We start from the raw sequence: 24,585 nt of genomic DNA, 5'->3' as shown, positions 1-24,585 counted from the left end.
ATTCCCAGACACCACAAACAGACCCTGTGAGGGTCCGTCAACGACATTTTCTTCCCGCAGTCTCGGCACTTTTTGAAACCGGACCGAGGGGTCGTCGGGTCGGAGGAGGATGCCATCGATATCGAGGTAAATAGTAGTTATTATATACGTTATCTTGACGAGAACTGAGCAACGGTGTTCCGAGGCACAACGAAGCGCGGAAAAACGGAACTGAGCAACGGACGCTGCGCGCGGCCTTTATAGGCAGGATGACGTCGACGTCGGCACGGAGGCCGTCGAGGGTCATCGACTCGGCGATCATCGACGCGCAGCGCCCTCTGGCGAAAAAATTTTCCGAGGCCAGCAAAGCTGAAGGATTTCTATCTAAGATAAGGAATACGTCGGAGGACACAATCCCTTCGAAGAGAATCCACAAGAGGAGAAGGAAGAACACAGACTTCGGCAGAAGAAGCCAGATGGCTGTGTAAATTCAAGAATGGGAGGAGCCTGGAGACGCGAAGAGAGAGCCGCGAGTTTCAAAAGGGTCTGAGCATTAACTCCAACGGAGAGAAGCAGAGACAAGATGCACTGCGTCCTACAATTGTGTAAGAACCAGAAGTACCAGATGCGCTACAGTTGGTAGCGAGGGAGCCAGGAGGAGTAGAGCTGGTTGCATCCTAAGAGAGAGAGAGAGCCCAGGAGTGATGGCGCGACCACAAGGGATTCGTGGTGGACTGAGGGTCCACGCGACAGCGCCGAAACCATTGTGCCACGGCAGACACAGGGCAAGCCGGTATTCGATATATACCGTACAGCCATCCAAGACAACCCGACGGAAGACGAGCTGGCAAAAAGCCCCAGGACATCAAGTTGGAAGGAGAGCAAGCCAGCCCTCAAAAATCACTGAAAATCCCGGTGACCGTAGCCCTACGAACGGAAGGTAATAAGGACAATGGGAGACCCATTGGAGTGGATGAGAATCATTATTGGAATGCTCATACTCGTCTCAGTCCAGAGAAAGATAATTTCACAATAACAGAAAGAAGAGTGAATGGGCATCACTATTGGTCTGTTCATACTAGTCCGTCAGGAGAAAAGTATTGTAAAATCAGTACAAGGAGATGTGAAGGAGAAGTATTTTGGGAGTGACCCAATTCGTACCAGTCTGGATGAAGGTCTAATTAAAATAGAGGACCAAGTTATAACCGAGAAACCTGAGAAAAGGTGGACATAGTAGATGTATATAAAGTCAAATGGCAAGAAGAAACCAAAGACTATGAACTATTTAGAAGAACAAGGAATAGCCCAGAAGGAAAAGATATTTGTTGGATAAGTTTACTAGGGGAAGAGCAAAGGATTATTACTCTTTGTAGAGGAAACCAAGAGAAAACAAAAAGCTCAAGACTGAAATGAATCAACTGTACAAACTGATAGTCACTAGAGACTATCTAAAGATCATTTATTGAAAATCAGTTGGTGAGAAACTAATAAAAGTCCAGGAGAAGGGAGACATTCTCCTAACTTTGAGTTAATAAGATAGTGGTATGGTCAGATAGGCCTAGAGTTGGACTGTGGACAGTTTCATTTCTATTAAGGATACCCGGTGAGCCTTGATCCTCCAGGTTTATACTAATGCACCAATGATCAAGGCTTTTATGTCACACCCAAATAACTTCCGTATTGGTATTTAGACTTTTCAATTTGTTCTACAACACACATTTTTATTCATACCAAACACATTTTCTTTAAAAACAATTCATATATACACCTTCTATGATCCCTATTGGGGCCTTCATACAAATTATATCCCAAACAATAACTTGTCATTTTATTTCCAGACACAAAAAAACAGTTGTACTCATAAGTAACATAAATGTCTCTTCTCGGTGCAGTTTATAGAAACCCTGACAAGGTCTAGGATACATTCAGATTTTTGTTTTTTGTAGGACCTGTCCTTTGTTTGCAGTGTCAATTGTTGCTTTGTTTAAAGTCGACAGTGTGTTTTATTTGGCCATCTCATGACCCAAGACTGTGGTTCCCCAAATATGCGGCCTTCATCAGGATGAGTTCAATTTTGGATACACAAATATGTGTTTTGTGTCTATAAGAAAAACAGATGTGTGTATTAGTAAATGAGTAGGGCGTGACATGTATATTCAAGTAGGACGGCTCGGTGCGTCAAAAATAGTTAGGAAAATCAACCAATGAGTGCACCCTACCTTGTAGTAGATGCCCAGCATCAAGAGGGGGTGCCGATGGCCCTCTTGTATGGATATAATCCGAGCCTGTCCGGTCTTGATGGATCACTGCAGTCAAGAAAATATATATGTCAGTGTCAATTAATTTCAGGATACTATTGTTAAAAGAAACCACAACTTCAGGCGCTTACCCGCACTTCACTCAAAAACCTCCCACAATCTCGATTTTTCAAGTTAGAGGTTGGAACAGGGATGCCTATCCTGTGTGTCCTGTAAGGGGACAGAATAACGGATTACATGGTATGCTAACCCCCAGGGTATTAGACAAAATCCTGACCACCCCACAATGTGTATACACAGTACACGTGGAAGCAATAGTACATGTATTTAGTCGTAAACTTTGTTTGAATATAGAGTCCTGTATGTTTAATATGAGCTGAATGGTGGATGCCAGCTTCCACGCTATCAACCATTGCGGCCAGCGTCATTTATCGAATGTCCCAAAACATTCTCGAGGGGCAACAACATTTAATAATGCCAGCATACAGGCCAAGCCCCCCCAATGCCTCATAGTGGTACTTATCTGATTCTGCGCAACGTAGTCACCTAGTTACCACTGGGGGACTTCTGCATGGTATGTTGGTCATGGACTGAAGGCAGGACACCTGTCAGTTTCAGTTGCTAGGAAACCAGCCCCAACATAGGGCGCGGTTATATGCTCGTAAAAGAAACCTGAGCTACCATCTTGTAATGGACTGGTGTAGATGGAATTGACTTCCGAAAGTGTGCACCTATTTTTAGATGCTAGGAAAAGTAGTGAGAGAGGGTAGGGCTAGTCTCTTTTCTATCCCCTAACCTAGACAGGCGGCACACCAGCGCTTATAGGGAGACAGCATCCACTTTTGGGATAGTTAGTCTTTTCTAGGGGACACTAAAAAAGAATTTCGCTATTTTATGGTGGAACTCGCTATGAAGGTTGAACACCTAGATGGGAAACTGGTGGAAGCAGAACAAAAGATCGCCGAATTGGAGTAATTGCGCTGGAACACACTTGTGAGCGCTTGGACTCTAAACAGGAGGACATGGAAAATCTGGGCAGAAGGAACAATCTGAGGCTAAGGGGATACCAATGACTATACTGGATGGGGACCTACCAGAGTATGTGGGGGGTGTTGTTCCTTACTTCCGCAACATGACAAAGCGTGCATGCTGTTAGGTTGAACCTATAGACTGCCGTGCAAATGCTTGCGGAAGCAGGTCCACACCCAATATTACTCGAGTACACATCTTCACGATCAAGCAAGATATAATAGCAGCGGCCTGCACTTAAGATTGTATATTTCCTCAATGCAACCATCCTAATCTATCGGGATCTGGTCACCACGAAAAAACAAAAGAGAAAGGCTCTCCAACTGGTGACCCTTCACCTCCGAGACAAGAACGTCAGATATAGATGGATTTTTCTCGTCACCCTATCCTTTGTGTTGGGGGAATAAGAAGTGGACGATTGGTATTCCCCAAGAGGCAGATGAATGTCTACTAACGGCATAGATGCGCCGACCATCTTCACTGCCTCTCTGTCGACTTCTCCCATAGTCATCTCGACTGAAATTGCAAAGTACTCCATGGTTGACGGTTGGTAAGCTCTGTAGGCCAGGAGATTCCTCAAATCGTAACTAACACTGATCAAAACACCAGCCGTTGGGGCGGCTCTGAGGTTCCCGTCCGAGAAACTTCACACAGCAATGAGAACTCGGACTTGGAATTGTAGTTATGTTTGATTTTTGGTTTATGGGGTTTTTGGGTTGTTTTGTTATCGCTTGATAGTTGGAGAGGAGTTACATTGCATATTGGGGTTTTTCTTGAAAAGTTGGCTGCCGTGGGTACATATAAGTATCGCTTATACACAGATGCTCGATTCTAGATGAGGCCCCATTCCCCCAAGCTTTGCACTGGGCCTTGCAGGTTGAGGAGAACCAGTCACCACAGGTGCAATTCCTTGCGCTTAATATCCAATGCCCAGGGCCTTAACTTCCCTTGTAAACTCAAATCGGTCCTTAATAGAATTTCAGATGTGGGGTGTGCAATTGCCTTCTTACAGTGAACACATTTAGCTCCCCCATACATAGGCAGACTACACAATAGGTAGTACCCGCTACAGTTTATAGCTTCCAGCGGCTTCAAGAAAGCACTGCTGTGCTGATAGCGAGGTGAATCCCATTAGTAAACACCGGCACGATGGTGGACCCGGGGTGGGGGGCGCAGGTATATTGGGGGCAATGGTTTACTGTTTGAACAACGTTTTACTTTGATTTCTATGTATGCCCCTAATGATAAACAAAGCAAATTCTTTGCTACAGAAGTGTCCCCATTTATCGCAGGCCACTGAATTAGGAGCCATTTCAATGTGGTTCCGGATCCCTATGAAGATGACTTATCCCCCTGCCCCATGTGATTTCAAGAATGCCTTGCACTTTATCTGACCGTGCGTCCGTCTGAATGGACCTCGGATTCACAATTTCCCCCCTCCCACCGGAAAGACCGCCCTGGAGATTATATGACCATATTCTAAGCGATTTCACCCTTTTGGCTTGATATTGGAAAGCCAACTTATTTTCTTGAAAGTGCTACCGAGACGCTCTCAGATTCCACGATCTGGGATGCGATGAAGGCGGTCATCAAGGGAGAATTAATTGCCCGATCGTCAGCTTACATGAAGCATAGAAACGAGGTCCGGGAAGAACTGAAGGGAGAGGTTCGGGGCTGCGAACTGGCACATAAAAAGAAAAGCTCCCCAAAAATAGACATTTTAGGATGGCTCTGAATAAATTGGAAGCGCACCTAGCAGAGAGATCAGTCCAATCCCTTGCTAAAACCAAACAATCATACCATGCTAAGTGACGAAAAAACAGAGGGTGTTTCACTGCCCAGACTCTGGGGATCCCTTGCTCAGGTGGTAGAGCACGGCCATCGCCTTTGGATTCAGACCCTGGGGATGGACAAGTGTGGGAGGATCACCTGGGTGAGTGATCCCGGACAGTGGCAAAGGGACACCCGATGGCGAGACACAGAAATGTTCACCCCCCACCCTTTCCAATGTCCCTATACAATCCTATTTATTTTGTGGGGATATTCCAACTTCCCAGCTTTTTCCTTTTTGTAGATCCATATCCCTATACAGTCAAGTGTATTAGAGTGAGGGTAGTAGGCATTAGGGTTTTGTTAGTATAGGCCTTTATTGTTTGACTAAGACTGACTAGGACTACTTCTTTATTATTTGATGGTTAAGATTGCTCCCATCTTAGTTATAGGGCCAGACAGGAGTTTTTCCAACCCCCTTGAATTTAACAATAAAGGTTTTGAAACGTGCGACTCTTGTCAGTGTCTTCTCGTGATACCATGCCAAGCAAATGATCTGGTGAGGAAATTGAAAAGCAATGCCTACCTATGAGGTTTGGGGTTCTGGACTGGACCAGGTATCATATTGCTGCCCAGATTGCCCATATGCCAAATGGAATGTTGCGGAGCCGGCATATGTGTACGCCTAGAACAAGTTGTGGTGAAATACCCACTGAGCTTGTTGCCATATATATCAGCAACAGCCCTAGAGCACTGGCACATTTACTTTCGTCCACAGAAGTGACACTATACTACTGGGGTAAAGCATTGAGAAGCAAAGTTGTTGCCCCTGGTTTGGGGCCCTTATCGCCAGTACTTTGGGGCCTGGATATGGGGGGAGGAGGGTAGAGGGCAGTGGGGTGGCTATGCCACATTTCTCAGTTGTATAAGGAAGGTATGAAGCTGTACTCAAAATATTTATTGGATGTAAAAGTCAATTCTCAATTGCTGAGTCCGAGAGATTCTGGTATTCACAAATCGGGCATTGGGTGGTCCATCCATGAGTTAAAATGGCAGCTATACGGGCCCCCAGTGGCCTGGAACTGTCCATGGGAGAAGGGATTTCTCAGGGGGAAGCAGTGTATTTCCACAGTATAGATGCTACAGAATGATCTGTTGATGATGACAACCTAGATATATGTCCACTTGGAAGACTGATTTGGGCCACCCCATTGAGAACCTCGCATGGCTGGACATTTGGGTGGAGAATTACTCTTCTAGATGCGTGACAAATAGGTAGTGTATGTTTTAGCTGACATATAGGTGGTACTGCCCCCCGCCCCCAACCTTGCTGCACAAATTCAATCAAAACCTGGATCCTAACTTCTGGAATAAATGTGTTCTGGAAGGCTCTTATTTTCACATGTGGTGGGACTGCCCGATTGCCTGGGCCTTTTAGGAGCAGGTTGTACTAGCCATCAAAGATATAATGGGTACCCATCTGCCCATGGACCGATGACTATACTGCTGGGGGCCCCACTGGAGGGGTTGTATTTAAAATCGAGCTCTTCCACTAAGCTAATTACACACGTTAGTGGCAGCAAGAATCACGCTGGCCCTTTATTGGAAGGCCCAATTCTGATTATGTGGTGGGGTAGTGGGGGATGTACTTGTTGCGAAAAAGATCACAGCCTCTTTGGACAGCCAACTTCACAGGTGCTGGGAGATCTGGTCCCCTCTTTTGGAGATAGATCGGGACTACCCAGCATTGACTCACAAACAAACCTGGGATCCGTCAGTCTATTATGTGTTTAGTGTGATCTGTTATGGTACATACTTTGCTGCTGCTGAAGTTGGTTTAAAAAAAACAAAAAACTGTCGGGTTTAAAAGATTTGCAAAATTGGAAAATTGTGAGGCCATTCCGAGCAAACTTGGGATAAAGTTGCAGAGGGTAGGTGCGCGACGAGAGGTTGTTTGCAGGTCCTCTCTTTATGGTTGTGAATCGAGCTCGGTTTGCTGCTTGAGGGACAGGTGCCACCACATATGTGGAGCTTAGCTGCCAGGTACGCTGGTTTGCTACTCGTAACTGCTTTGTAAATGATGGATGCTATCTTGAACAGTATCTTGGTCTGCAGAGTAAGCCAATGTAGTTTGCAGATGTTGGGGTGCTTCAGACACATTTATGTGCCCCCATAATAAAACATACTGCAGTGTGGTGAACTTCATTTAGGGAAGCCAAGTGAGTGGGTTGGAGGGCATTTCTCCCATTGATATGTGAAACCACAAGGGCTTGCATTGTGGGCTGGATGTCCAGCAGGGGTGAAGCATTTGATTTTGCAAAGGGTGGAGATGTGGAGCCAGGCCGTTTGGGCTTTCTAGGAAGGAACAGCTTCTTTTAATAGTGAAGGCTAAGGATTTTTCTGAATCGGAGAGCTGCAGATCAAATCCTATAATGCGCGTGTCATTGAGGCATTATTGGTCAAGTTGTTGTTTAGCTAGGGGACCGATGAGGGTGAATTTCGTCTTGCATGAGTTTGTGGTGGCAGTCCATGTCCTGAACTGGATGATGGCTAGGTAATCACAGAGATGACCGATGTCCTGTGGGCTTTTTAGTCTCATGTACAACCGAGTATTGTCCGCCCATAATGCAGCCGAAAGGTTGAGGAGCCATGAGTCGCCCGTATCCATGGTTCAAAGGCCATCGTCCATCACCTGGATGGTGGCTGCCTCGATGCTGCACTTTGGGTGCAACCCGACTAATCGACGTTTGGGAGGCGTAGTTATTTGATTCTGGCTGTGTAGCGACTACTTTTTCCATGATTTTGCCAAGAAATGGGATGTTTGTAATGGGCTAGTAGTTGCCAGGTTGTCTGGGTCTAGGGTTTGGTTTTAAAGAGTGGTCGTTTGAGACCAGTTTTTAAGGTTTCCGGTAATTACTCTTTGGTGAGGGAGACATTAAAGATGTTGAGCTGTGCGTTGAGCGCCGGAGCCATCAATTGTCTAATGATGGAGGTTGGAATGATATTGTCAGAGTAGGAAGTAGGTTTGAGGGAGGTGATTAGAATTCGGTCCAGAGGGGCGGTGTGCGTGCTGGGCTGCTTGTAGGTATAATGCTCTGTGAGATGATTTAATGATCTGTCGGATTTTGCCTATTTTTCTTTTTTTTTAAACTTTGGTTTTATTAACATTTTCATAAACAAACATTGGGGCACTATATGCATTCACATGGAATCAAGAAACAGGCCCGAGGGCCACCGCCCTCCCCCCCCCCCCCACCACCCCAATGCAGTCCCACCCCCCAAAAAAAGAAAAAAGAAGGAAAAAGCCCCAAGTTGGGGCTTTGAAACGCGAGCTGTCTTAGTCTGGAGCTTGGAAGCGAGCTTGAGCGTTGACTTCTAGTTTGGCTGTGTTCCGTCTGCCGGTTCCCGGGCCCTGGGCCCCCACGCCGTTTCCAGTTCTCTGCTGCAGATCAATGGACATCCCATCCCCAGATCTGTTTCACCCCGTACCAGTTCGCTTGGAAGGAGGCCGAGTCATTGTTCACCATTGCCGTTAGTTTATCCATCAAGAACATGTTTTTGACCTTCTGTAGCCATTCCACCTTGGATGGAGTTTCTGGGCTCTTCCACTTTTGGGCAAGGGCTACCCTGCCCGCTCGTAGCATTGTTTCCCACATTCTCGGGTACCTCATTGTGTCCGTGTCCTCTGGGGGTAGGCCCAACAGCATGGTCCGAGGGTTTTGGGGGAGCATTTCCTCCGAGATTTCAGCGATCCAGCCCCTTACCTCCACCCAATATGCCTGTACCTTCGGGCAGTGCCACCACATGTGTGCCCTCGACCCAACCTGGTCGCAACCCCTTGGGCATGTTGGGGAAACACCAGAGAACATTTTTGACAACTTTGCAGGGTCTCTGTGCCATCCCTGGAGGATTTTGAAGTTATGTTCCATATCCGCGGTAAATAAATTCCCGTGGAAGGCAATTTTAAAGATCCTGGACCAGGTGTCCTCCGAGATCTCTTCCCCTGCCAGCTCGTTCCAAAAAGAGCGGAACCGCCTCCTCTCCCCCAAATTGACAGTGTTCAAAATTTTATATACCCCTGAGACCGCCCCCTTCCTAGAAGTCGCTGTATCAAGAAATTTCTCAAAGGGGGTCAGTTGTCTCTTCAAGTCTTGACCCCAGGCCTGGTCACATAAGATGCCTTTCAAGCGGAGATATTCAAAGATGGTTAGTGATCCCTGACCAAGAGCGTCCCTCAATTCCTCGTATGTTAGGAATTCTCCCTCCCTGAACATCTGCCCTGCCCATTCCATCCCCGAGTCGGACCAGGACTGAGCACAGCGGAACCCCCTACTGCCCAGCATGAGGGGTTGGCTCCATAGGGAGGACATTGGGGACGGCCAAGACGTTAAATGTGCTGTCTGGGGGCCCTCCCGCCAGATTGCCCATAGAACACCTAATGTCGGGTGGGACTTCAGTCTATTCGGGATAAATTTTCGCGGGGCCCATAAAAGGTCCCGGACCTTTAGTGGATGGGTGTCCATGTCTTCCAGATAGGACCAGTATGTGCCCAGCCCCTCTTTCATATGCTCCAGAAGGACACGTAGCTGGGCGGCGCGATAGTAGAGTTGGAAATCTGGCAACCCGAACCCTCCCTCCTCCCTGGGTAGAGTCAGGACAGTTTTTGCGGTTCTCGGTGTCTTACCCTGCCATATAAACTCACGGACCGCGTTTTGGAGGACCCTGAAGGTCTGGTCAGGGATGACCGCGGGAAGAGAGGTAAAGAGATACAACAACCGTGGAAGAATGTTCATCTTGACTGCCGTCATGCGGCCGTACCAGGACAGGATCATGGAGCCCCATCTCCTCAGGTCTGCCGTGATTCCCGCCATCACGGGGTCGTAGTTAATAGGGGCAAGAATGGAAAGGTCCCTGGGGAGGAGTACACCTAGGTATCGGATGGCGGTTTTCCCCACTGTTATCCCTTCCAACCTGTCCAGGGAGTCCACACCTGGGTCTTGTGTTCTCATGGGGAGGAGGACCGATTTAGAAGCGTTAATTTTGAGCCCTGAGAAGCGCCCAAATGTGGCCATCAGAGACAAGAGGGGGGGGGGAGCGAAAGCCGCGGGTCTACAAGGTAGGCCAGGATATCGTCTGCGAACAGGGATAGCTTAAATTCCACCTCACCTCTCTTGATGCCCTTGATATCTCTATGAGCTCTGATTGCGATGGCCAGGGGCTCCATTGCAAGGACATAAATTAGGGGGGAAAGCGGACATCCCTGCCTGGTTCCCCGCGAGAGGGAGAACGGATCCGATAGCCTGCCGTTCACCTGAACCCTAGCCTTCGGGGCCCTGTATAGAGCAGCCACCCAGTCCCGGATTTGTGGCCCAAAGCCCATTCTCTGGAGGGTGAGTGCCATGAATCGCCATTCGACCCTATCGAACGCCTTTTCAGAGTCCAAGGATAGGACGCTCGCGTTAAGGTCCGTCCTCTGTGCATGGTGCATCAGATCTATAGTTTTCCGAATGTTGTCTGAGCCCTGACGACCCCCTATGAAACCCACTTGGTCTCCGTGGACTAGTTTCGGCAGGGCCCCCTCTATCCGCCTCCCAATCACCTTGGCCAGGATCTTCACTTCAGTATTCAACAGAGAAATGGGGCGGTAGGAGGTACACTCCGAGGGGTCCCTACCGTCCTTGGGGAGCACCACTATGATCGCCTCCATCATGGAGTCCGGGAGAAAGCCTCCCTCCAGCACTCCGTTGAACACCTTTACCAGATACGGGGCCAGGGTTGAGCGGAACCTTTTGTAAAAGGCTACTGAATAGCCATCCTCACCCGGAGAGGTACCCCTCTTCATGCCGCTAATCACTCGCTCCACCTCATCCTCGGTCACCGGGCCCTCCAACCCCTCCGCCATTTCCCTGGAAAGGGCTGGGATCTGTATTGAATCTAGGAACCCCTTGATTTCCTCCTCATCCCCATTATATTCGGAAGAGTATAGTTTTTCATAATATCTGCGGAATGCCTCTCCTATGTGGGATGCGTCCTGGCCTAATTTCCCCTCCTCATTTTTGACTGCTCTCACCATTTTACTCCTCTGGACCTCTCGCAGTTTCCAGGCTAAGATCCTGTCCGCCTTGTCCCCCTTCTCATAGTATCTCTGTCTGACCAGCTGGAGACTTCTTTCGGTTTTTTGGAGGAGGAGTTCCTTCAACTGGAGTCTGTAGTCGGCCAGGGCGGCCATCCTGTCGCCATCCAGGGGCTCCGCAGGGGAGCCCCCTGGTTGAAATTGGGCGATTTTCTCCCTCAGGCGCCTTTCCTGGGCGGCCCTTACCCTCTTTTCCCGTGCTCCTATTTTAATCAGGACTCCTCGCAAGGTGGCCTTGAAGGCATCCCAAAGGGTGTGTGTCCCACTTCCCCACTGTCGTTAAACTCAAAGAATTCAGTGATGGCCTCTAGTATCTCCTGCGCTAGTACCTCATCTTTTAGTAGAAAGTCATTGCACTTCCATCTCCCCCCACGGTCGCTCAGCCCTTCCCTCGCTATCGTGATCCTGACTAGGTCGTGGTCAGACCAGGGGACCGGCTCAACCCTATAGCCAGATATAGATGAGAACAGAGATTCGTCCACCAAGATGTAATCAATTCTGGAGAACGATGTATGGATTGCTGAATAGTACGTGAAGGAGGGGGTCTCGGGTCTGGGGGTTGGGATCGTGTCTACCAAGCCTATTTCCGAATTGACCCTCTGAAAAGTTCGGGCCGTGATTTCATCTGCTGCTCTGGGGATCTGGGGGCCTGTTCTTTTCCTGTCCCGGATTGGGTCCAGGACCATATTAAAGTCCCCACCCACCATCACTGTGCCGTGAACAAACAGCTTTAGCTTATCCCTCATCTTCTCCCAGAACTGGGCTTGGCCTTCGTTTGGACCATAGATGGCCCCCAGGGTGAGTGGGGCCCCCTGCAGGGTTCCTCGGACTAGCAGGTATCGGCCACCCGGGTCTTTCATTATGGTTTCTTTTTCGAAGTTGACTCCTCTAGCTAGTAGTATAGCCACTCCGCGTTTCTTACCCTTATGGGAAGCGCTAAAGACCTCCCCAATCCCACCACCCCTCAATTTGGGTTCCTTCCCCAGAGGCCAGTGGGTCTCCTGCAAGAAGAGGATGTCGAGCTTGGTTCTTCGGAATTCCCTACTGACCAGGGATCTTTTTGTGGGAGAATTTAAGCCCCGAACATTGAGGGAGCCCACACCCAGGGCGGGCAGACCCTCAGCCATAATTTAAGAAATCTTCCCTCATGATCAACGACTCAATGATGCTCCTTCCCGAATGCTCCTTGAATTGTGCTCTGAACTCCCCTCTTCCCCCCACCCTTCCCACCCCGGAAGGCATGAAACTAAACCCCAACTGCCCCCCAACCCCAACCTGAACCCCCTCAACTTCCGTGTACCCCCCTCCCCCCCTCCCCGGCGTCCAGCCAAATAGTTCTGCCAGCACTGGCTCTTGGCCGGACCACCAGCCTGCCCCCTGCGGCCAGGCCAATCGCCCATGAAGCTGTTCCTCTTGAGCCCCCCCAAACCCCCCCCACGGCTGCAATCCTTTTTAAGAGACCCATATACTTGCTGTTCGTGGAGATGCAGTTAAAAAGTGAACCTCCAACTCCTCCGAGTACCAGTTAGGATCATAACAGATCGAGACCGTTCTCAGTCCTCGGGATCGTTCCGCCCGCCTTCTTTCGCTGGCGATGGGGTGCTCATTTTCCTGAATTTGCGCGTCCCGGTTCTCTTTCTCCTGTCCCTCGGCGGGCCAGGGTCTCCGAGTCCGCCCCCCCCCGGGCCCGATGGGCCCCTCCGGGGGTTCGTGTCCACCACGTATTCCTGGATCGTACCACGGATGTCTTCTTCTGTAATCAGGGTCGATCTTTGGCCCATATATTCGAATGTCAGGGAGAAGGGATAGCCCCATCTGTAGCGTATCCCTTTGTCCTTTAGCAGCTGTGTGAGAGGGCGACACATTCTCTGCTTAGCCAATGTGTAGGCGGAGAGGTCCTGGTATATGGAAATCTGGGCGTTATTATAGGTGATTTCTCGGGCCTTCCTGGCCTCCTCCAGCACTTTAGTCTTTTCGGAGTAGTAGTGGAACCGGGCTAAAATCGAACGGGGGCCCCCCGCTCTGTGCACTCTGTCGAACGTAGGCTCTGTCGTCATCCCCTCCGCAAACAAGAGAGTGATGATGTCCCGCACCGCTCTGGTGATGTCCCTCTCCGTTTCCCCCTCCGTTTCGGGCACCCCGAAAATCCTGAGGTTGTTCCTCCTCTCCCTATTTTCGAAATCGTCCATCTGGCGGGCTCTCTCCTCGTCCCTCTTTTCGAGGGCTTCTAGCCTCATGTTAAGTTGAATCTCTTGGGGTGCCGAGGTTGTTTGCTGCATCTCGACCTGGTGCAGTCTGTCTTCGATATTTTCCACCCTTTGATCAATTTTTTCAAACTTCTGTGCAATGTCTGTGCGCATGTCTCTGATTTCTTGTAAGATTGAGGTGAAGCCCCTTTCCATGGCTGAGGAGGAAGGGGCTGAGTCTTCCGACTGGGCCATGGTTCTTTTCCGACTTGTGCCTCCGTCGCCTTTTTTGCCCTCCTGGAAGCGATATACCTGTAGGGACTCCCGCCAGCTCATCAGGTGTCTTCCCGTAGTCCACTGTACGGGCCTCAATGTCCCTGGCGGAGGGGTGAGGCCGCTCTCCTGGGGGCGTCCGCGGGGGGGGGGGAGACCCCGGGGCCAAGGGATCGCCCACCGGGGCAGCCCCGTCCCGGGCTGGGTCCCGCCGGGGTTGTAGGGCGTTGCACTTAGTAGGGGGGGGGGGCGGGCACACGCCCCACCGTCTCCTGGTGGGGGCCTCACACCCCGTCCAAACTCCTCGTGGGGGGTCGGGGCCTTTACTGGATACCCCTTTGAAGGGCGTTGGGGGCCCCGTGGCCCGTGGGGCACGTGTTGTGGATATCTTTGAGTCAGCAGGGGGGGAAGGGCGTTCCAGGACCACTGGTGGCCCAGCTGTTTGTCTGTGTCCTTTTGTTATGTGTCTTCCTTCTCTCTTCTCTTCTTGCTTGTTGGTTTTTTTTTTTTTTTAAATTATTTCTCCTCCCCCCTTTCTTTTCCCTTCTTTTCTCCTTCCCCTCTTTTTTCCTCTTCTTTTTCCCCTTTTCTTTTTCTCCCCCCCCCCTTTCCCTTCTTCACTTTTGATTCCCCCTCCTGGGGGTGGGGGTGGGGGTCACCCCCGGGCGGGCACACGCCCCGCCTGCGACCAGCGGGGGCCTCTCACCCAAGTGACCCCCTGTCCGTCAATGTCGTTGTGTTGGGGGGGTGGGGCCTTCCCTCCGGCGTGCTCCGGGGGTCCGCACGCCTGCGGGGAACAGTCCTCGGGCCTCCGCTGCCTCGCCTCACCTCCGCTGATGTGCCCGCGTCCAAAGATCCAGGGGGGAGGGGGGGCCCTCCACCCCCGGCCCACGCCGTCCACCCGATCACTCCTCGCGGGCAGGGGGGGGGGGGTGCCGATCCCCAGAGCCTGCCCCGGGCGGGTCACTCCGTCTTCTCCTCGGGAGCGGGCCTCCCGAACGTGACCAGCCAGGCCGGGGAGAAGCGGGGGGAGGGGGCTGACCCCCAGACCGCGGCTGCGTCCCCGGGCCGACGCCGACCCGTTCCCCGCCTCTGTTCGGCGAGAAGGATAGTCGAGGGGGGGGGGGGCGGGCCAGGCTATGGGCCTGCCAGGCCTCGGGAAGGGTCCGCCTCTCCTGCTGCTCAGCGGCTCTCCAAGCCGCGCTCCTCACCCCAAGCGGGGAGTCCCGATCGCGGATCCTCCGCTTCCCGGGGGTCTCGAAGGCCGCTCCCTCGCCCTGGGGGTGCACGGGGGGGCGCACCGCGGAATTGTTGTGGCGTGCCCGCCCGGGGGGGCTGGGGGGGGGCTCAATCCCTTGCCAAAGCCCGGCCACAGCGGGAGCTCCGCACTCAGGCAGCCATTGCCTGCGCGCCCCCTGGTGGCCTCCTTTTGCCTATTTTTCAATGAAAAAGTTGGTAACATTGCATTTTTCGCCAGTTGCTGGCACCACAGTGCTGGGTGAGAGTTTGGTACTTTACTATTGCAGAGGGCTTGCGCCTGTTAGAGGCTGCCGCGATGGTGGTGGAGTAGTAAGCACTTTGGCTTAGGTAATCGCAATCCTATAGCTGAGGCAGAGAGACTTGAGGTTGGTGAGATCTGTAGGATTACGTTCTTTGCACCACTGTTACTCTAGGGCTCTGAGTGAACATTTGTTGGAGGTATGCTAAGGTGTGTATCAAGGTGCAGATGGTTTGGTCTTCGCACAGCTGATTTGTAGGGGGGGTCCTGAGTATCCACCAGTTTCATAGTGTAGTTGTTGAATAATGCTAGGGGGCCCGAGGCGTTCCCTGGGATGGGGCAGTCTTTGAAGTCTGCTTTTAGCTCATTGACCAGGAAGGTTTTGAGTGAACGGTGCTGAGTGAGGGGGTGTTTACCCTGACCTTTGTGGCTCAAGGCCAAGTTGTTGATCGACATTGAGAGGGCGGCATGATCAGACCAGTCGATTGGGATAAGATCTGCGCTGGTGATGGGGGGAAATGATGTAAAGACTAGGTCTAGGGTCTTTTGTTGTGCATGAGGGAAAGCACAATTTGCTTAAGGTCCATGCTAAAAGTATGCTTAGAGTGTGGTTGTTGGCGTGATGCTTGGGGATGCTAAAATATCTGGGAAAGACATTATTAGTGTGTCAGTTGAGCAGGGGGACTGTGTTGAAGATGTTGGCAATGAAAGAGTTGCTCCTGTGAGGTGGTCTGTAGATGAGGTGGAAGGTGATGAATTCCATGTGAGCTAAGGGTAGCCAGCAAGAGAGCGAAAACGAGCATGTTCTGGGAGAGGAGATTGGGTATGGCCAAACGTTCGTATGGATGATTGTCACTCCACCTCCTGCCCTTCCTGCCCAGTCAGCATGTTGAATGCTGTAGTCTGGGGTAGAAGGACATTGAAAACATGGGGGAGGGAGAAATGTGGTGAACAATGCTTCCGTGATGAAGAGAGCGTCAAGGTTTTTGTACAAAATGAGGTGGGTGATCTCTGTGACATGAGCGACCACTGAGCAAGCATTGATCAGCCTAGGAGGGCGTGTGCTTGTGGTCCGTGAGTGTTGTATGTGGGCAAGGGAATGTTGAGGTTTGCTGGGGGCTGCCCTGGGCGCTAGGCCATTAGAACCCTAACGAGGGTGGAGAGGCTGTGGAGGGAGGAGACACATGTTGGTGAGTAGTATTAGCAACTACTTTATAGCCGAAATGCAGAATAGCAGGTCGGTCTGGCCCTTGACCCTGTCGGGCCAGCACAGGCACAGTCCTTGCCCAACCTTTTCAGATGAGGACTCATGAAATAGGTGGTTGAGTGACAGGCCTGATTGTGACCAGCAGCCTCCTCAATGTTGTCTGCTTGGAGCTGGCCTGGAGTCTTTAAGTAGCTGCCAGGAAGAGTGATTGATTTATTTATAGAGCTCTTTACACCATGCGACAACAGGTGGTGTGCGGAGCAGTGTAGTAGAAGGGCCTGCTCACGTGACCAGCACCCTCATCAATGCTGTCGAAGCAAGACCACATCTAGGACAGCCATTTTGCAAAGTTGGATAAATCATTTTCAAAACAACATGGGCTAAAATATGCTCATTGTAGTACCTTTTAAATTGTATTAATTTGAACTGAATGTTGCTAAAACCAATTGCAGGTTTTTACATGCTCTGCAACATTCCCAGGTGTCCCTTTCCCATTACTCTCATTCTGTTTACAGCTTTCATCTTCACGGTTGCACAGCGCTTTGGCGTAAGGCGCTTTATAAATCAATAAAATACAAATACAAATACAGAATGTATACAATCAAATTATTTGTTCACCAGCATTCACTGGGGATGGAAGCGTCTTGTTCCCTTCATGTATGATGCTTCCCTCCAGAAAAGGGCAACAGTTTTAGTATTTGTTAGAAAAAGCACCTTATTCAGTTTCAAATCTGTACAAAACTTGTCAAAGCCCACACATCTCTCATCCTTAAACCATGGCGTGAAATGTGCTCTCACCTTAGCCATTGGCTAGTGGGTGTTTTACTCTTGCTGAGTAAGATTTTCTTTTTGGGTGCATTTTTAAAGCGCTCACACAGCCCAGGGGCATCAAGGTGCTGTTACAGAAATATGTCTTAGTTGCGTATTTATAACACGCTTAAAACCCAGAACTTTCTAAGCACGGACCCGGGAATCGAACCTGTGTTGCTTTGTCATCTTATTTCCAAGGCAAGCACGTTGCAGCTGAGCTATCCTCCCGGGATGGTGTGCTGTGTGTATGTGTAGAATTGAGATGACCAGTGACTTTTGTTTGGCTGGTTAGTAGGTTACAACTTGAAATGTGTACCCTTGCTTATACCGTCGGCCCCACTTTTCCATTCTAATGTTGTCCTATTCAATTAGTAATCCAGGCATGTACATATTCTCAAAACACATGTATCAATTCCTGTACATGCATGGAATACTCAATAATTGTGTCAGGCTATTGAGGCCTTAATCAAATGTAGTGAGAGTCCCATGCCCACTCATGAAACCATGCTACCCTGTAGTCCAGCTGGGTAATATGCTTCAAAATCTGGCATCCCTTATCATGCACGCCTATATGGTGTTTACAATGTGCCAAGAGACACCCTCAGTGTTTAGTTGCTCCAAAACTGCTTCAGGAATAACGAGTTCAAATCGTTAAAAAATACTTATTTGTTATAACCATTGGGACACCACAGGCAGCGGGATCACCTTGGCTAAAGAGAATCATCTGATCAGAGACATGGTAAGTTTAATTCAATACTCGACCAACTTGACATTGCTTCCATGAGCCTGATTCCAGTACGCACAGACCATAATGCTCCGTTAACGAAACTGTATTAGTTAGTGAAAGCTGAAATCTTTCAGCTGGGGCAGTCAGCACTCGTAGCATTGGGTACATCAGTGAATTTTTGCAATTTATCTGTAAACTAGATGCTACATCAAATTCTTCGATCTGTTCCAACTCTCCCCACCCCCAAAGGATGACACTGGATTATGGACATATATTGAAGCGTCGCCCCATACAGCGAGGTCATGTGTGCGGCCCGAGGTACAAAATCAGTTCTCATCAAATCTGCTCCTCAATTATACAGACCAGGGGCTCCTTCATCAGTGCAAATAGTAATGGTGATTGGGGGACACCTGTCGTGTGCCCCTACAATTTTCCAACTTTCAAAACTATTGGTCTTAATTCTGTTCAAAGGCACAGTGTATAATAATGCCACCCATTTCCTGTATATCAGACCAATTACAAACCTTTGTAAGACTCTAATCATGTATGCCCAATCTGTGTTATCAAAGGCTTTATGCACATCCAATCTTGCTACTGCCCACTGGTGTAGGACCACCTGCATCCACTCAATCTAGACATTAGAAATGTATTTATTTATTGTGCATTTGTAAGGTGCTTATACATCAATTTAATTGTTTCAAAGCGGGGAGGGAACATGGGAACGAAAAGGCAACATTAATAAGAATGAAGAGAAAGAAAGAGGCTGTCCTGCTAGGCCTTGTGAATATTCATAACGTGCAAGTGTAGAGAGGGAGAAGGGATGAGGGAGGAGGTAAGTACTAGGAGTTCCACTGAGGGAAGTGCTGGTGAGTAAGTTGCAAGCAGCTGTTAAGTGCCTGGCAGAGATCACTTGGTACGAGTTGTCGACTGCCAATGAATAAGTAATTGCAGGTCTTGAGCACATGCCAATGCGTGCCCAAAAGCAAGTGCTGGGAGTGGGCGCAGGCTGAAGGCAATTGGGGGCTGTGGGAAAAGGCCAGGACCCAGAAGGACACATAAGGGCTCTGGTCACCAATCTCAGCGACTGGGGGGTTTAGCAAGGGAGGGAGAGGGGGAAGGAAGTGGTGAAAAGGTAAGACTTGTAGCTTCTGGAATTTGAGGAGATCCGGCTCAAGATGGAGAGGAAGGGCAAGGCTGTTCCAGAGGAGGGAGCCAGCCGAGGAAAGTGATCGGCCACCAGTTCGCTGTTCAGAGAGGCGCTTGACACGCAGAGAGTTGGCGCCGGAGGTGCGTAAAGATCTGGAGGGAGAGTATTTGGTGAGAGCCAGTTGGAGATGGTGTGGTCCCCGGCCCCCGACAGCCTTATGGTTGATGCAGAGGCATTTCAATTTGATCCTTGCAGCCAGTGGAGAGATTTTAGGGCTAGAGAGATGCAGTCCCTGGGCTTGAGCCCAAGGATACGTCTTGCAGCCCTGTTCTGTATTTGCTGGAGGGGATGTAGAGAGAAAGAGGGTAGATTAAGGAAGAGGCTGTTGCAGTAGTCCAGCCTAGAGAGTACCAGAGCTCTAGAGACATTGAACGTCTGGGGGAAAGTGAGGAAAGGAAGGATTCCTTTGAAGAGACAGAGTTGAAAGCGGTTCTTCTTGGCAAGGTCCTGGATGTGAGGGAGAAAAGGGGAAAGAGAGGAGTCAAAGAAGGTTACTGGCTTCAGATGAAGGAGAGTGGGGATACCCCATAGAGGGTGGCCAGAGTGAGGGGAGGAAAGAGGAAGCAGGAGTCCCAATGGGAAGGATCTCAGTCTTGCTGGCATTGAGGCAAAGATCAGTGGAGACGCACCAAAACTGGATCAGAGGGAAGTTTGAAAAAGAGTTGTCATCTGCATAACATTGGAAGTAAGGGGAGAAAAGGAAATTGGGTGTGCAAGCGGAACAAGATGGATGTTAAAGAGCCAGGGAGAAAGGTTACAGACCTGAGGAGCGCTGCAGGTGGAGGTGGGAGAGCAGTAAGAGCCTGGGAGGGACGGTCAGTGAAAAAGGTCAGCCAGTCCAGTGCCCGCTCCGAGATACCAAGGGTATCATGGAGTCGTTTTATGAGGATGGAGTGGTTGACCATATCAAATGCAGAGGAGAGATTAAAAAAATGAGAACATCTAGAGAGTTGGTCAAGAGATGTGAACAGTTTCAGTGCCTCTCTATGCTCGGAATCCAGATTGATGGTTGTTTAGTCAACCGACAAGCTCAGTATGTTGGGTCAGTTGGGGGAAGACCAGCTTCTCCAAGAGTTTCCAAAGGAAGGGCGTGAAAGAGATGGGGCGGTAATTAGCTGGACACAAGGGGTCGGCCGAAGATTTCTTTCCACAGGGGACGCAAAAGAGAGCGCATGAGGGAAGAGGGGAACACCCAGTAGCAAGAGAGTGATTGCAGAAATCCGCAAGTGCCTGCACTTGCAAGGGAGCTGAAATTGTCCCTAATAGTTCTGGAAGAACATGGGGGAGATGTGCTTGGAGGAGACCTTCATAGAGCAGACAACTCTAGTGACCTCATTGGATGTGATGGGAGAGAAGGAGGTAGAGCAAGGCAGAGGGAAGATGGGAAGCCGCAGGGGGATGGGAGGAGGGTAGGGGTGGGGACGGGGGAAAGGAAGAGAGAGTGCTCAGGAGGTCCTGAGTTTTTGCAGTGAAGTGTGTGGCCAATGCATTGCAGAGGGCCTGAGGGAAGATGCGAGGTGGAGACTGCAGAAGGGTTGGCAAGTTCCTTGCAGATTTTGAAGAGTTCAGCCTTGTTGTTGGATGCACCAGAGACCTAAGCCTGGATGTGGGCCCTTTTCTTGGAATGAATGGAGAATCGGTATTGCCTTTGGAGAAGGCAACAGGCCAGTTTGTCGGAGGGTGAGCCAGAGGGCTGCCACTTCCGTTCCGCAGCTATGCCCATATGTTTCAGGGCTGCAAGTTCAGACTCGTACCAGGTGTTACGCTTGGTGGCAAGTTTTAGGTGGATCCTCATGACTGGGGCCAGAATGTCGAGAGTGTTAGTGATGGCAAGATGGAGGTTGCTGAGAGCGGAGTCCGAGGTAAACTCTCCAGTGGGAGGAGAGGGGGAGAGGGGTGAAGGTGGATGCGAAGGCAGCAGCTGACACTAGTTTCATTCGATGAATGTCCGTGAACGAGGTTGGCAGAGCTGGGGGAGGTGCGGTCAGCCGGCTGAGAGGACTCTGCGGGGCGAGAGGAGGGAGTGGTCTGACCAGTAGAGTGGGAAGGAGAGCAAAAGATCAGTATGGATCAAGGCATCACGAGCGTGTCCAGCCGAGTGGGTAGGACCAGAGGGGAAGAATGGAGAGGGAGGTGCAGGGGGTCATGGCAGAGAGTGAACGCCGTAATTGATAAGTCAAGGTGGATGTTGAAGTCACCCAGGAAAAGGAGTTTAGAGGTAGAAGTGAGAAGAGAAGAGGAGAAATCGGCCCATTCTGAGAGGAACAGGGTGATTGAGCCAGGTGGCCTGTAGATAGTGGCAATGGTCAGGGAGGAAGTGGGCGAGGTGACCAGCTTGCAGACCAGGCTCTCAAAGGAGGAGTATGGCTGGGTGGGTATGAGGGAAGAAGGGACCCACTCTGGGACGATCAGGGCAACCCCACCGCTAGCACGGTTAGGGCGAGGCTTGGAGATGATCTTGTAGCCATCAGGGAGACGGGAGTCAAAAACAGTGACTGAGCTGGCATTGAACCACATCTTGGTAAGAGCGAGGATACTGAGGTCCAGGTCTTCAAGGAAGAGCTGATGTCGGCAGAGTGTTTGATAGCGCAGCGAGCAATAAGCGTGGTGAAATGCAGTCACTGCCTTTTTGAAGGCTTTCCGATGAGGGGTACAATGGCGTGGTACACCAGTCAGAGGAGGGGGGTGACAGAGAGTGAGGAAGGAGTAGCTGTGTAGGAAGGAAGTTGATGAGGCACAGCAAGTGCCGGTTGAAAAGGAAGAGGTCTGGTTGAGGACCCTGAGCCATGATATTGCCATTGCGATAGACATTGATACACCTGGATGATGAGAAGCCCGCCAAGAATACTTTGCATCTAATGCCACCATTAATGGGAGAAGATGTGAAAGTAGAGAGAGTAGAGATAAGATGAGGAGTCCAAAGATCTGGGGAGGGGACAGAAAAGAGGATATTGGTGACCAGCTGCCTGTAAGTTGCACTGGCGTAGGTGTCTGCAATGGATAGATCGGGGTTAGTGGTTCGGATGTGTTTTTTAACCTTTTCCTTCCAGACTTTGTGAGAAGAGGGAGGATAGGTGATAGTATAGCAGTTAGAATAGATAGGGGGCATAGTGTTCGTCTTGGGTATAAACCGGACTGGTCACTGTGTACTAATGCACTTATGACTTGTGTTTGCCTCCGTGCCAGAATCCTGCTCAATATCTTGTTGTCCACATTAATCATAGTGAGCAAATGATTCCACGGTACTGACCATGTTTACCCATGTCCTTTTGAGTCATCATGAAATCATTTCTGCTGAATAGAAAGAAAATCTATGGCGCCATATTTCAACTAACGCATAGTCTTGCCTGATACTTCGCAAAAGCTTTGAGGGCCTTTCTACCTTCCTTCTGGAGGCATTACTGGTGCCTAGCTCTCTACATAAAATCCTCCACCCATACTCTACAGTAGTCTTAAATAGATATGCATTATAGCCACAATCTCAGTAAAAAAGAAAGGTGCCATCAATATTGGGCGCATATGTACACAGCAAAAACTTACTGTCCATACAGCCTTGCCACAACCCCCAACCACCTTGCTTTCCGATCTTGAGTCTCTTTTTCCACCTGTAAAGGAATACCATCATTGATCAATTTTAGAACTCCACATGCAGTTCCCGTGATTGAGAAAATATATTAAAGTCTAACCACATTACCGTGTTCCCCAGGAGTCAGATATGTTTATTGTAAAAAATACAACTTCAATCCAACCACCTTCTGCATATGTAGGACATACTCTAGCTTTTGTGACTGCACTGTTGTTCTCCATTCATTCCATGTAAGGATAGTTAGCCTAGTCATCCCCAGCTCCTCACTTCCATTCTCCTGATTGGGCTTTGTTTTAAATGCACAGTGCGCTATTCCATTGTAACCAGCTCGGTTTCACATCTGTTCCAGTTGTGTACTTTAAGCGCAATGATCGTAAACCCTTTCACCCCATGCAACTATTACCCCGACTTAGTTGCGTCATAACAGAACATATATGCATGTGTACAAATAACAGAACCCAAAAAAACAATCACTTTTGACTCATCAAAAACAATTCCACTTCCTCCTCCCCTAATTGCTGGCAACAGCCACAAAATATAAAAAATAAATTGTAGATCTTTTGCAAGGACCCCTGGATGTCACCATGCTAAACTTCGGCTTAAGTGTCTGTTCCGCTGCGGCCACTCAAACCCCTGAATCAGGAGGGAGAAACCTAAGGGAGGTACACCATATCTCCCTTTGTAAGGGACTCTACATTTAAAAATCAACTCAAATTACGTCTTTGCACTCCTTGTCATATCCTCCTTGGCCCCCACATCTTGGGCTATATATCGGAATACCAATCATGAAATTGGTTGTATTATTTAGTACATACATGTGAACAATATAACCCAAATGTGTCGACTTCAAACACAACTTGAAGGCGTTCCCTCCCCCTTACATATAAAATCGTAATTTCAGTGTAGCGCTGAGTGACTTTGGGCTTGTCAACAAACTGCCTTTTGCCATTATGCTTTATTCTTAAGCTGTTGGGAGGCAAAGGCATACTGTATCCCTTTCTGTTGCGGGACTTCTTCAAATTATTGCCTCCGCTTCTGGGTGTACAGCGAGATCATGTTGCCATTAAACGGCAGCGTACCCTGTTCACATGCCTCAAACAATAATGTCCCTATGTATTGATAACGCATCAGCCTGATCGTAATAATTTCCAGCAGTGACCCAGGTGACCGTCTTTGGGATGGTGTCCTGTGGGCTCTGTTGACCTGCGCATTTTTCAGCTTCTCATAATTTTCAAAGACGGAGGAGAGAACCTCTATAAACAGCCCCCCTTCCCTCAGGAAAGCCGAGCAAGCAAATGTCATTCCGCCCGGGCAGTCGCTGTGTTTAGCTGCCTGTCTCTGGCCATTCCATGAAGTGCATCCTGTTGTGTATGCCGTACTTTGCTGGTATCTTCCAGTCCTGAGATGTTATGCTCTGCATCCGCTTTACGATCCTGCAACTTGACCATATCTTGCGTCATCTGTGTCACTGGATGTGTTTTGGGCCCACCTATAGCAGTTGTCAGGGGTCCTCATTAGAGGGGTCCCTTTAGGTTGCCATATTACCCATTCAGTTTGGGACTTTCCCGATTTCACCTTTTTGTAGCTCCCCACTACAGAGCGATTTTTCTTCCCTCCTTGAGCATGGCCACCAAATCAAATTCAACATTTTAAAAGCTTTACTGACATGAAATATTATTACTGTCACTGCTCCGACACTCCAAAGACAGCAGCCATATATAGTTCCCATACACAGACCATCCGTCTTCATTGTGGAGCAGCTGCCAAAACCCTGGTACTAGACTTCCATCCACTCATTAAATAAGGCCTGAGTGACTCCTCTATCTGGGCCTCCTTGCGCTAATCTGCCCCCCCTTCTAGGCAGACCCACTCACTCGATGCCGGAGGGGAGGGACACCAACAAGAGCAGGAAGAGACCGCGT

General features: G+C 49.6%; 1 protein-coding gene and 1 long non-coding RNA gene across 2 annotated transcripts in view; one reads left to right on the top strand and one right to left on the bottom strand.

Annotated features, from left to right (window-relative positions):
- Positions 1-24,585, top strand: part of WDR12 (WD repeat domain 12) — a 484,520-nt gene that overhangs the window by 18,147 nt on the left and 441,788 nt on the right. The gene's annotated exons all lie outside the window — the stretch shown is intronic.
- On the bottom strand, positions 1,608-22,684 carry LOC138489684 (uncharacterized). The gene is made up of 4 exons (XR_011274870.1): positions 22,618-22,684; positions 2,369-2,447; positions 2,199-2,285; positions 1,608-2,080 (listed from the first exon to the last, which is right to left on the bottom strand). It is a non-coding gene; the product is annotated as an uncharacterized lncRNA (long non-coding RNA).

The sequence above is a fragment of the Ambystoma mexicanum genome, chromosome 9, assembly GCF_040938575.1.
Source record: "Ambystoma mexicanum isolate Mex_15411 chromosome 9, UKY_AmexF1_1, whole genome shotgun sequence".
NCBI classification, from domain to species: domain Eukaryota; kingdom Metazoa; phylum Chordata; class Amphibia; order Caudata; family Ambystomatidae; genus Ambystoma; species Ambystoma mexicanum.
The sequence above is the reverse complement of the archived record's forward strand: the minus strand, read 5'-3'. Positions and strand labels throughout refer to the sequence as shown.